The 14,157-nt window shown below is 49.8% G+C and overlaps 1 long non-coding RNA gene across 3 annotated transcripts; it reads right to left on the reverse strand.

The window, feature by feature from the left end:
- Positions 1-2: 2 nt before the first annotated feature.
- LOC133240456 (uncharacterized) lies at positions 3-14,157 on the reverse strand. 3 transcript variants are annotated; one of them, XR_009734231.1, is made up of 3 exons: positions 13,419-14,157; positions 9,388-9,624; positions 3-7,350 (listed from the first exon to the last, which is right to left on the reverse strand). It is a non-coding gene; the product is annotated as an uncharacterized LOC133240456 (long non-coding RNA). The 3 variants fall into 3 exon arrangements; XR_009734229.1 differs by having other exon boundaries at positions 3-8,061; XR_009734230.1 differs by having other exon boundaries at positions 4-6,467; positions 7,161-9,624.

Genomic DNA, 14,157 nt, shown 5'->3' on the forward strand with positions numbered 1-14,157 from the left:
CCAGTTCTACCTTAGGATAAGGATGGGGTCAAAGTTGAGGGGCAGGTAGGGCCCAAGCCCTTCTTAAATGCTACTAGCGTAGATGAAAAAGAAGGCTGCCAGGAGGCAGAACACTATGAGTAGGCTTCTGTTAGAAGGGACAAGGAAATCCAATTTACTGTATTGGAAGTGGCCATAGCACTGGAGGGGCAGGGCATGAGGCTGGGCAGTTTAGGTAGAAATAAGGGTAGTAGGTGCCTAGCAAGCAGTTAGGGCCTCTGAGCCAAGGCTCACCCAGGGCAGGGTGGGGGACCAAGATTAGCAGCCACAGCTGAACTATGGGTCTCACAGTCCCTCAGTTCTAGGCAGGAAGAGAGAACCAAGGTCACCAAGGCCATTCCCTTCCCTCCAGGCAGCTTGTACTCCATCGTCAGTATAGTCATGTCCGGTCTTGGGCATTCATTAACCTTGAACTCTCCCCAGGAAAGAGGAAGGTGACCAGGTTCATTGTCCCCATTTTACAGATGAGAAAACCGATGCCTACCTGGTAAAGTATCTCATCCTTGGGCCCTGGGGCCTGGCACTGGGCCCAAGCAGGGCTGTCTAGGCCTTTAATTCCCTGGCGTGGTGGCTTGTCTAAGGAAGCCCCATGCCACAGGGTTGACGCTGTCCACCCTTGCTGATGATACAGGGATGCTGGGGCCACCTGAACCCATATTTAACGAGGGAGGTGAACCAGGACAGAAAGCCCTGCCCCTGCCCTTGATGGCTCTGGGTGGGGGTGCAGCAAGACAGCCTCGTTAGTCCTTCTACGAGTGAGTCCAGTGGATCACTCCATACTCCCCATCTCAAGAAGCCCACAATATAGAATGTAAATTGGTGTAGCCGCTATGGAAAATAGTATGGAGAGTCCTAAAAATAGAGTTCTATATGATCCAGCAGTTCTGCTCCTGGGCATATATCTGCAGGAAACTCTAATTTGAAAAGATGCATGCACCCCAGGGTTCCTAGCAGCACTATTTACAATAGCCAAGACAAAGAAGCAACTCAATGTCCACCAACAGAAGAAAGGTTAAAGAAGACATGTTACGTCAACACAATGGAATACTGCTCAACCATTAAAAAGAATGAAATAATGCCACTGGCAGCAACATAGACGGACCTAGAGACGATCATACTAAGTGAAGTAAATCAGAAGGAGAAAGACAGATATCATATGATATCACTTACAGGTAGAATCTAAAACATGATACAGATGAACTTATCTACAAAATAGAAATAGACTCACAGGTGGTGCCTAGTGGTAAAGAACCTACCTGCCAATGCAGGAGATGTGAGAGACACTGGTTCAATCCCTGGGCTGGGAAGATCCCCTGAAGGAGGGCATGGTAACCCACTCCAATATTCTTGCCTAGAGAATCCAAGGACAGAGCAGCCTGGTGGGCTACAGTCCATGGGGTCACAGAGAGTCAGACACAACTGAAGTGACTTAACACGCACGCACAAACAGAAAACAAATTTATGGTTACCAAAGGGGAAAGGGTGGGGAGGGATAAATTAGGAATTCAGGACTAGCAGATAAAAACTACTATATTTAAAATACATAAACAACAAGGTCCTACTGTACAGCACAGGGAATGTATTCAAAATCCTGTAATAAACCACAATGGGAAAGAAAATGAAAAAGAATAAGTATATGCATGTAGGTATGTGTAACTGAGTCACTTTGCTGTATGTCAGAAACTAAGACAACGTTGTAAATCAATTATACTTCAATAAAAAAGAAGAAGAATCCACAGCCTAACTAGGAAACAGACCTGCAATGACCGCACAGTGTGATAAATGCTGCAGGGAGAACACGGGCAGAACACAAAGGACTCACAAGAGAAGGGGTGCCTGAACCTGCCCAGCAAAGCCGGGGTGACCTCCCAGAGGAAGTAGCCTTTCAGAGGCCACAAGACATGCCTGGCCTTTGCCAGGCAGATGAGCAAAGGAAGGGAGTGCCAGGCAGAGGGAAGAGCATCTGCAAAGACCAAGAGGCCTGGCGAGCCTGGCACATCAGGGAAACTACAAGTCAAGAGGGAGACTGCAGCAGGACCTAGGCTGTGGAGTGAACGCACAGGACAAGGCTGCATGCCCTGCAGTTGGGTGTTTTAATCTATGAGTCAGCAGGCACCCACATTTGCTTTGCTCCAAATGGTGGATTCATAGACCCCTTAGAACCACTGCTGAAAATCGCACTTTGAGAAATGTTGGATTAGAAGCTAAAACCATTGTCAACTATGGCTACAGGCCAACAACAGGGATGAAATTCACAGGGTGAGAGAAAGAGGTCAGGGTCAAGAAAGAGTCATCCTATATGACCCACTTATATCAAGTTCGGAGAAGTCAGGATAGTGGTTACCTCTGGGGGGATGTGGAAGATTTTAAGGAGGGTGTCCAGAGGGCAGTAATAATATTGTGTTTCTTGATCTGAGTGTTGATTTCACAGATGTGTTCTTTGTGAAAATTCATCCAGCTCTATACTTAAGCTTTGTATATTCTACTGTATGTAGCTTCCGCTTAAAAAAAAAAGTTAACTGCTTTCTATAAACATCAGTGCAAATGTAGACATTAAAACTTTGTGATTCCATAATCGGCTGTGAGCCAGGCATCCAGATGATATAGAATATGTTTATATTCATTTTTTATATTATTTCCAAATGAAAACACAAACATTGTATAGTCTCACAGAGAGCTCTCAAACTCCAGAGAACTCGTCTACAGATCCCAGGCTTTGAGGAACCCCAGCTCAAGAGGAAGCATAATAATGCTCAGTTCTAGGTTTGGGGGATGGAAGATAAACGAAGGGCCTGGAGCTTCTCCCAAAACCTCTGGAGAGGTGGGTCTCCCTGGCTTGGCTGTGAGCTCCTGAAAGGCAGGGGCCTCTCTTGCTCACTCTATGTCCCTGGTGCTCAGAAAGGGACCCGGCACACAGTGGGTCTCAGAGGACCTTCTCTGCCAGGGCCTCTTTGGCCAGCCCCACGTTGAGCGTGGAAGAGGGGATCTGTTTGGGAAGCTGTGGTTTCCCAGTCACTGGCTGAGTTCCACACCACAGGCTCGCAACCATGGGTGGGCGATGCTGCAGCAGGGATTCCAGGGTGGAGTTGGTATTGTTCAGTTCTCCCCAGAGGGGAGAGCTGCATGCAGAGAGGGCTCTGAGCTCTTGGGGACCATGATTGTGGGCAGGAAATCCCAACCCTGCCTGCCCACCAGCCTTGCTGGAATTTGTAACAACCCAGCTCTGGGGAAGACAAACTGTTCCAGAACCAGAGAGGGCTGCATCTGTGGGCAGGATGCTCAACAGCCGCTCAACAGGTGTCTCCTCCCGTCCCCGGGGACTTCCCTCCCCGGCTCAGCCTCTCTTGCCCACTCTGAAGAACTAACCTCCTCCTCCCACATCCCGTCTGTCTCCACTCAGCCGGCATTTTCCAAACCACATTTACAATTTCTGCCCTAACCCTGTGCTACCCGGAGCATCGTTTACTTAATAGTTTTCTTTAAAACCATGTTCAATTTTTGTCTTAAATTGCCCTTGTTAAATATTTGTGAAATCCTGGATTTGATGTGCCAGGGTTTTTTCTAACACACATTAAATTTTCATTTAAAATACCTGTTCTTGTATCACCTAAAACTACCCTGTGTACCTTCACAATGGAAACGATTTTGTACAATGGTTCAGCCAGGATGGTGGTTATTATTATTAATAATTATAGCCTCACGTTAGCAGCAAGCTATATGCCTCTTCCACACATTTGCATTCAGTCTCATTCAGTCCTCTTGGTTCCTACACTATGGATATCATTGGCCCCATTTTACAGGTGAGGAAACCAAAGCTCAAAGAGTAGTAGCGATTTGCTTAGGGTCACACAGACAGGACTTTGGTCCTGATTCAAGGCTTTAGGGCTCCCGACCTAGGAGGAGGCAGGGAAGCAAGAGGCATTTTCCTGTCTCTAGCCAGACTCACAAGAGCCATAGGATGGCATCCCATGGCGGAGAGAGTTTGGATTAGACATGAGGAAGTACTTCCTGGCTAGAAATGTTTAGGCACGAGAATGATTGGCCGAGGAGGGAAACTGGGAGTCCTCAGAACAAGATAAAGGCCCAACTGGGATCATGTCAGTGCTGCCTAGAGGCAGAAGAATGGACTGAATGACCTCTCCAAGCCTCATCCAAGCCCAAAGATTGGGCGCACCCTGCCATCAAGGCAGCCTTCCTTGCCGTTTCCCCAGTGTCTATTAGACACGGCGAGGCATGTGGCGGCTCCCACTTAAAGGAACTGGGAACCTCTCATCTTGGCCCTGCCCCATGAGGGCGTGTCAGGAACAGCAGGCCAGGGTGGCAAGGCATTATTAGCTTGCCCTCTTCCCTTCCCACCGCTCTGGCAGCTCCTGAGCTCATCTCCGAGGTCTGGAGTCGAAGGCCTGGCTGCCCTCAGAACCACTGGGGCTGCTGGGCCACCCGTGGGCCACCTGAGCCAGGGAACCTGCATTTCTTCCATCCTCTCCGGGGATCCTTTTCAAAACTCCCTGATCTGAAAAATTAGACACGTAATGACTTAAGGTGTTGCCTCTCCAAGTAATGAATTGTCATTTTTTTTTAAGTCAAAGTATTTATTTCTCAAAACAAAATGGGTATTATCTTCTTCTCTAATTAGACAAATAATATATACCCAGTGATTTGAAAACAATATAAAAATGAATATAAAATTAGTCACATTTCTATCATCTAGAAAACAGTGGCCTTTGCCAGGCAGAAGAGAAAGGAAAGGGAGTCCCAGGCAGAGGGAACAGGATCTGTATAGACTAAGAGGTCTGGGCGAGCCTGGCACATCAGGGAAACTACAAGTCAGGAGGGAGACTGCGGCAGGACCCAGGCTGTGGCATGAATGCCCTGGACAAGACTTCATGCCCTGCAGTTGGGTACTTCAATCCCTTTATGAACCAGCAGGCACCCCAACTGTAGCCAGCCATAAGATCCCTGAGGGCAGCTATTGGAGCTTCAGGGGTCTTCAAAGCCCCTGGGTTTTGCCCAGTTTAGTGCCCCACACAGAGCAGATGGTTAGGGTCCATCCACATGGCGAGGCCTTTGTGTGAGGCCCTGACAACAGGAGAGGTCGGAGTTCTGAAGGAGGCAGTTCGAAGGCCGTCCAGGAAGTTTGGAAGGCATCCAGGAGGAGGTGAGGAATACCTAGGGTTGCGGAGATAGCATATAGTTCAGCTAATGGAGAGGGAGCAGGTGAACAGGGCATTCTGATGGGAGGACCTGCCCAGGGAGTGATGGGGTGTGGGCTAAGCCCCGGGCAGTCTTGCATGTGGTGACTCCCAGGATGATGCTGGCAGGCTTACACCAGCATCTGCCAGGAGGTGAGGGTGAGATTCAGGTGCTCCAATTACAGTCATGACCCGGGTTGGTCTTAGGGGTGACCCCTTTTCCAAGAAGCTGACTTTTGAGGAATTTGCTTGGCCATGGAAATCATGACGTGTTTCCACTGGCCTCAGCTGTTGATTAAACCTCCATCCGTGTAACTACCAACCCAGGAAGAACCCTCTCTTCCTCACAGCGTGTTCCCTGCTCCTGTTTTTCATGTTTATGGGCAGGTGGTTTGTAAAGGGACCTGCACCCAGTGAGGTCAGCTGAGAAAACAAGAGTCACCATCCTGCTGCCCCTCATTCTAGGAGCTGCAGGCTTGGGCCACCGTCACCCCTGGGCACACACCCCCTCCTCCTGCCTTCGCCCGCCCCTGGTGCTTCTCCTCTGTCCTGCTCCAGCCTTGCGCCTGCCCAAACTGTTGTTTATCAACACAGACCAGAACATTCCGCTGCCAGCAGAAATACACACGGCAATGGCACTGCCACCCCACACCCTGCCGTCAACACACTCCCACGCGCTGCTGGCCACCGTCAAAGCGGCGCTCTCACATGCATTCCCACCCGCTCCTGCCAGCACAGCTGTTGCCCGCTGCTTGGAATCGGGCCCTCTGTCTCACACACGCATTCGCTGTGGGTTTTTCTCCCGTGTACTCAAGGCTCACACTTGTAAACAAGGCCAGCATACACTCTGCCCCCTGACCTGGGGTGTCCGTCTTATCACTTGCAACTGTGTGACCTTGGGCAATGGACTTAACATCTCTGGGCATCTGATGCCTCATCTGCAGAATGGGGATAATAAGTACCTTCTAGGTGTTTTCCCAAGGCTCAGGGGGGCTGGGCGAGAGAGCAGGCATCCGGGAAGTGCTCCATCAGTGGGAGCTCCGATGCTGGAGCGTCGTGTGTCCTTTTTGGAATCTGGCCACTGGTTTTCCTTTCCCACGCCTGACTGCTGGCCTCACCTCGTGGTCACACCTTCCTGGCCGTGTGACCTCAAGTGAGGCATATCACCTCTCCGCTTCTCATGTCCCTCGCTGGTGAAATGGGTTTAACAACTGCCTGGCTGGGCCCAGAGACATGCTGTGAGGGGCACAGGGAACTGGTCACCGTTGTGCTTCAGAAGCCCATCAGTCCTGGCCACAGTTGCAGGGTGTTTGGGAGAATGGGATTGGAATGGGGCAACAGCCACACATGGGCATTTTCAGCCTCCTGCCATCTCCCCCTCATCTCCTCATCAAGCCTCAAGCTGAGGCAGTGTTTCTATTTTGGCTCTGCCGTGGGGCTGCAGTCCACCCAAAGAGGCCACGGTAGCCCATCTCTGCAGCACCCGGGCCTTGCTGAGTTACCCAGCTACCCCCCTCCCCGCCTACTCCTTCCATAAGGCACAGTGGCTCTTCCCAGCAGGATCACTGTGCAGCGCTGAGCCGTCCAGCTTACCCATCTCCTCCTGCTTTCTCACTCACCTTAAGGCTAAGGGTCCCCGTTCTTAAGGCTAAGGGTCCCCGGTCTTCTCCCCGAGTTCCCCTCCACCCTGTCATCTTCTCCAGGACTCCGTCTTTCCTTCTCCTTGGCCAGAGAACCTGCTCTAGATTTTTCTATTCTGGGGAACAGGGGTATGCAGAGGGATAGAAAACAAATGTGATTTAAGAACTGAGATAAATCTGGGCTGAGCAGGAGGGTATGCGTTATGGAGAAGGAGGCTCTGCAGTGGGTGGAGCAGCAATTCAGGCCAGGTGGGTGAGCTGGGCTTCTCCCCATGCTGCAGCAACGTACCTTCCTGCCTCCTGATGCAAACAGGTGAACTTGCTGGAGGGCAGATCTTGGCCTGGTCCCTGCTCAAAGGTTGTGGCTTCTCCATTTGACTCTAAGAGACTCTCAAGCTCTGGCCACCACTGGGAGGCCACTGGAGATCCATTGGCTCAGGGGGACCATAGTAACCAGGCTGCCTCTGTCATTTGGGGCACTGGAAAGAACACAAATGGAAACCCATATACCACATGTATCGATATCCAAAATGTGTAAGTCAACCTAAGAAGCTGTTAAAATATAACTTCAGAATGACCTGGAAAGTCAAGTTTGAATTTAGAATTCTTGGATTCTTCAGAGTCCCTCCAGAACACAAGGAGGGACACGAGAGAGCTGGGTGGGTTGGTAACCACTGTGCAAGTGGGGCTCTAGAGCAGTTGGCTGATTTGGCAAAAACATAAACTATGTTTCAATCCAATCAGTACCTTCTGTTTTTAACTTGCTCCCAGGCCAGTGTGGCCAAAAGAGCTAGAAGGCAGTAGGCACAGTGGTGGTTATTACCTTCATTCAAATCCCAGGGCTGCCAAAATCGAGGCTCAATTAATTTCTTTAATCTTTTTGAGGTTCAATTTCCCCATTTGTAAAATGGGACTAATGATACCTCCCTGATAAAGTTATTGTAATTACTAAAAGAAGATAATCCTTTTAAAGCCCTTAGCATGGTCCTGGAACGTAATAATTGCTCACTAAGCTGTGAGCTATTACTGCTATTATAATTTCTCCACATACGTGCAATGATAGTATCAGAGCAGGAAGTCATCTGCCGGTCTCTTTACTGCGCACATGATGAAATAGGTCACTCAGCTAAGCAGAAGCAGATATGGAACTAGGGTTTCCAACTTTCCCACAGTCTTGGGTTTTTCCCTAGCTAAAAATAAAAAAATTAAAAAAATGGTGGCCCAATAATGTGAATGTCTTTAATTCACTGGATACTTTACAAATGGTTAGTATAGCAAATTTTATGGTATGTTCATTTTACTACTGTGTGAGTTGATTAGGGCTGCCATAACAAATAATCGCAAACTAGATGGCCTAAACAACAGAGATGTACTGTCTCACAGTTTTGGAGGCTAGAAATCTGAAATAAAGGTCCCAGTGACGCTGACACCCGAAGGCTCCGAAGAACAATCTAGTCCATGCTTCACTCCTAACTTCTGATGGTTTGCGGGCAAGCTCTGGCGTTCCTTGGCTTGTAGAAGCAGCACTCCCGTCTCTGCCTTTATCTTCACAAGTTGTTCTCTCTGTGTATATGTGGCTCTCTCCGTGTGCCCAGATTTCCCCTTTTTATAAGGACACCAGTCAGATTGGATAGAGTCCACGCTGTTGACCTCATCTTAACTAAAGACATCTGCAATGATCCTATTCTTGAATAAGTTCACATTCTGAGGCACTAAGGATGAAGACTTCAACATAGGAGTTTTGTGGGGGACACAATTCAGCCCATAAAAACCACAGTGAAAAATTATGGCCACCCTGCACGCAGTATCAGACTGTAGGCAGGGGAAAAACACCTCTGGTGATGTTTCAGGGCCATGCTCATAGCAAGTCTTCAAAATGTGTTTCCTGATTTGTGTTAAATCTGGTGCCAATAAGCTAAAAGGGCTGAAATTTCCCATATTCCACAATGAGTCCTCCACTGGCCATGAACTAAAAGGATTTTTAACTACCAGTACTGTTTCCAGACAAGTACTTAATAAACTCTTTAAAAATAATTTGTTCTCTTTGGTTGGCTCAACTCTGCAATCCTGGACACATCTTGTTTCTACTATTTCTGTCCTCAGAAAAGAGGTAAAATTCAGCTGGAGCAGGCTGAATTACACATTGTCTTGTTTTGCACGTGGATAGCTTATTTTATTTAAATTTTTTCCCTTTAAGATTTTAGGGAGAAAGTTTTCACACAAATAGAAATCCTGCAAGAATGGCACAATAGACACCTATGTACCTTCCACTTAAATGCAACGATTATTAACCTTTGGCAGGATTTGCTTTATCTGTAGCAAGTTTTTTTGATGAACCACTTGAAAAGAAGTTGCTGGCATCATGATATTTTAGCCCCAAACATTTAAGCATGAATTTCCTAGGAATGAGGGCTTCCCTGGTAGCTCAGCTGGTAAAGAATCCACCTGCAATGCAGGAGACACCAGTTCGAATCCTGGGTCGGGAAGATGTAGGGGAGAAGGGATAAGCTACTCACTCAAGTATTCCTGGGCTTCCCTGGTGGCTCAGAGGGTAAAGAATCCATCTGCAATGTGGGTAGACCTGGGTTCAGTCCCTGGGTTGGGAGGATCCCCTGGAGAAGGGAACAGGTACCTGCTCCAGTATTCTTGCCTGGAAGAGTCCATGGACAGAGGAGCCTGGCGGGCTACAGTCCATGGGGTCGCAAGCAGGACATGACAGCGATTTTAACTTTTCCTAGGAACAGGCTGTTTTCCTATATAAGCACATTGAGAAAACCAATTGTTCCATAATGTCATTTCATATCCAGTCCCCATACTCAAATTTGACAAGGCTGATTTTTCAAAAATTCTGAATCTGATGAATTTCAAATCTGTGAAGTTTAGGGTCTTGACAGTATGACCTGTGTAATGGGAAATTTGGGAGCTCTTGAAAATTAACCTAGTATCTAGAACTCTTTGCCCCACACCACACTGACGTTCCCTTTCCTCATTTCCTTTCTCTAGTGAGCCAGCTCTCTGAAAGCCCAAATGCATGCTTGGGGTGGGGTGCTTCTGGAATTCCTTTTATTCTAAGACTTAGAATTCTAAGACTAAGACTAATTCTAAGATTTAGCCTTAGGAGCATCTGAAGGAAGACCTGCTGGCCTGGGGGCCTGCTACACTTGCCTGGGAGCCCCCTGCGGGGAGTCACAAAGACTGGGCTGGCGGTGCAGGGATGCAGACTCCACCAGCCCTTGACTGGGGTGGAGACTCCCAGACTTAGCACCACCCTCTCCAAAGCTGGCCAGGTGCCAGTCCAGCGTGGTTGCCAGCGCTGCCATTGTCACAGCCTCTTTCTGGGGATTTCCAGACAGCGGCCTAGAGGATCATCCTGGCCTCCAGAAAGGTGACCGCAAATCAACAGCGAAAGAAGAAAAAGAGGAAAATTCTGCAATGAACTTCTCTGAGTTTGGGGGCACAGTCCTCTTCCCCTTATCTGCAAATCCAGGGCTCAGGATTAAACCTTTGGTTTTCAAAACTGTTTCATAACTAGGAACAGCATTAATCGGTAGAACCATGCAAATAAAAAGGGGGCCAACAAAGATGCAGGGTGTGGGGAATGGCTGGTTTGTGATTCAGAACCGCCTTCCCCCTCCAACCCCCAGGCTTGTTTGAGCTTGGCTGCAAGTTTCAGCCAATGTATTTCTGGATGGGACAGGAGCCAGGGGTCAGATAAAGTTCCAACATATTTTGCAGCAGGCCTGACACTTTGCCCAGTGCTCTGGGCCTGTGACAGCTGCCAGGATGGTGCACTGGGAAAGTTAGGCCAGATGGAGCTGGTTTACATAGGTCTGAGGGAACAGGCAGTTGACTAACCAGACAACTCAGCAACACCCAGCACAGTAACAACACCATTGAACCAACATGACTGCCTGGGCCACCAGAGGCCCTGCACGCCATTCTCGGGATGTCACTAGCAGCCACCATGCTAATCCCCCCACCCCACTCCCGGCATCCCCGGGACAGGGATCTGTATTTCCATCTTATTATCTTTAGTAAAACAAGTAAACACTGAACACACCAAGCATCTAACACGCATTATCTAACTTAATCCTAACAACAGCTCAGTGAAATAGGCATGGTTATTACCCCAGACAGACAGATAGACAATTTGTTTTTGTGTAAGACAGCTTACACAAATAGTAACAGATACACCTGCAGGTATGAGGCCCATTTGTAAACGCTTCCCGGGCGTTACCTAATTTAGTGGTGAAACCAAGGTACAGGGGGCAAAGCCATTTGTCCAGGGTCACAGGGTTGGTAGGTGTGAACAGGAAACCACTGGACACTAGGTGAGTCCAGATGGAGGGCCCACGCCTGCACCACCCCATGAATGTCCAGCTGGGAAACCTTTTCTGAGACAGGCAAGGGGAAGAGAGACTGGGTTGAGATCCGAAACAAAGTGAAGGCGAAGGTCTGCGCTCTTTTCCGTTTCCTGACAAGCATAATGAGAGGCACCCGTGGGAATAGAAACGCAGACATCTGACCCTGAGCCCTTGGCCGCTCTTCCTTCCTCTCCCCTGGCCCCGCTGGTCTGAACTGTGTGGTCCCAGGCCTCATGGGACAGACACCGTGGGACAGAGCCAAGTGAGCTGGCTGCAGGAGGCCTGTTTTCACCGAACTGCATCTCACCCCTCTCAACTCTGAGGCGCCCAGTGGACAGTGAGGAGCTGCCCTGTGCACCTCCCACAGCCGAAGCTGACTGTCTCAAATCTGCAGTTGAGCCGGCTGGGTGCAGACCCGCACGGAGGCCAGGTTTCCTGTCGCATTTTGGAGCTCTTCTGATAGCCCAAGACCACCTGCAGCAATGTCACCGGGCGGGTAGAGACAGTCTGCTCTTCGTCCTCAGCAGCTCTGCTTTCACCTGCACGTGGACAAACTCACGCACCCAGGGGAGCTGCTGTCCCCCGTCCCAGCTGCCTGCACGCACTCGATGGCCTCTGGATGGGCTCTGAGGAAGGAACACCAAGGCCTTGCTTTGGAGCACCTGCCTGCACGCTCCAAGGCAGCTCCTCCAACACAAAGGCAGCATCAGAAGGGTTCTCAGAGGAGGTGATGTCTAAGCAAGGTACTAGATAGAAAATAAACCGTGACAATGTCTGTATCCTGCTCCTCAGGGGTATTTCAGTTGACGTACGCTGTCAACTTTTTCTTATGTTTACAGACATATCTGTGTCTTTATCTATATACATGCTCCTGACATTTAAAAAATGTCATGCTCTGACATTTTTAATTAGAAAGGAACCAACTTTGTTTCTTTACTTCTTGAGACACCAGGAACATTTTTCCATGTGGGTTTATATCTATCTAATGGCTGCCTCGTATCCCACCATGCCATCATTTATAACAGCAATCCCCTACTGATGGACATGTAGGTTGTTCTCAATGTTTTTGCTAATCAATCATCCACCCTTTCTTCCTTCACACAAATATTTATTAACCTCTTAACTATGTGCCAGGCATCTTGGTAAATGCTGGATATATAGAGATGAAGAAAATGAACATGGTCTCTCAATCATAGACCTTTCAGTCCAGTGGAAAGACAAACTTCTAATCCCAAGGTGCAATAAGAGCCGAGGAGGGCAGGAAGCGCTAAAGGGAATATCAGAGCCAGAGCCCCTGCTTTCCTGGACACTGGAGAAAGACCTCTCTGGGGTGGTGTCATTTCAGTGGAGATCTATGTCAGGAGCCAATCATTTGAGGAGTGTAGGGAAGAGCATTCTGGGCAGAGGGAACAGCATGAACAAGGACAGAATTGTATGAACACCTTGTGTGTGTAGTATGTTTGGGGAAGTCTGAGATTCCCCCTAAGGCTACAGAGTAGGGGTGAGGTTGAGGGTGAGGCTAGATAGGCTGGGTGGAACTCACGTGAGAAAGCCTTGATACCAAGCCAAGGAACTTGGACTTGATTCTCTCAACAGAGCCTCTCAACATGTCACTGAATCTAGACAGAATACTGTGGGCTCCTGCCTAAAAGATCCAGGAGAATATTAATGTTGGACAGGAAATCTCTGCTTTAAATGGAAGGTTCGTTTTCCTGCTAGAAGTTCAAAGTCTGTCCTGAGCTTTAGGGCCAAGCACGTTACCTTATTACTGAGTTCCCCAGAAATGTGACCCAGAGAGATCAAGGATTTGCCCAAGAGAAACAGCAAACTCACTGCCAAAGGCAAAACCTAAAGCCCCAACAGCCAGCTTTCAGCTCCTGCACTAAAGCCCGCCCCCTTTCACCTGGGCATTCTTTCTGGCAGCCACTCAAAACAGGAAGAGGGTAAGGAAATGCATTTTCAGAATTTGTGGAACACCCGCGAGTGTCAAGCACTGTGCCTGGCCTGGGAGGTACAGGGCTGTGAGGCCAGCCTGGAGGGTGCTCACAGCCCGGAAGACGGCATGAGTCCCCAGTCATCCTCACTCCAGAAATCCTCCCTGCCCCGCCTCCCCCCGAAAAGTTGCTGAAAAATCATGCGTAACAAAGTGGCCAGGAGTTTCCTGCTTTGGTAAGCTGGCTTACTCAATTTCCCTCATTTGTCCACCCGGACCAGACGGAGCAAAGGGCAGCCATCAAAGGTGTCTGGGTGAGGCTCCGGCAGCCGGGTGAATGGGCCGCTGGGGACTCAGTCTGGCCGTGGTCTGGGCCGGGGAGGGGGAGGGACAGGCCGGGGGCAGCCCCGGCGGCCCCGCCCTCCCGGTGCCAGGGGTGTGCTGTGTGCTACACGTGCGGGAGGGCGCGAGCCGCCGCGGTCGGATGAGGCAATCGCGGGGAACGTGCGGCTGGGCCCGTCAGGGGCTGCGGCTGGGAAGGGGGAGGGGACGGTGCCGGCGGGACCCGCCCGAAGCAGTTACGCCCACTCCCCGCGCCCTGCTCTCCCAGCCACCTGTGCTGGGCTCCCGGGCGGGCGCCGTCGGCTTCTGGCTCGGCCCAGCACGGGTGGGCGGTGCGGAAAGGCTTGTCCCCATCCCCCTTGCCTCCAGGGTGCCCTGGCTCTTTATACCCCGGGCGATTGGCGTTCTGTTCTTCTCTGGTCCTTCCACGCCCCCCGTACTGTGCTGACAGACACATGAGTTCCTGTTACCAACCTGCAGACACACCTGGGCAGCTCCACGTGGGCGTCACACGCGCGGAGGCCCCTCTGCCTCTGTATTTGGAGAGCTGTTCTAAGCCAGCCCCTAGATTTGTTGTCCTATACTTGCTGGAACAAGCGCTGTGTCTTTGGGGAAGTTCCTTAACCTCTCTGAGCCTCAGGTAAGCC

Source organism: Bos javanicus, chromosome 28 (assembly GCF_032452875.1).
Source record: "Bos javanicus breed banteng chromosome 28, ARS-OSU_banteng_1.0, whole genome shotgun sequence".
Lineage (NCBI taxonomy): Eukaryota > Metazoa > Chordata > Mammalia > Artiodactyla > Bovidae > Bos > Bos javanicus.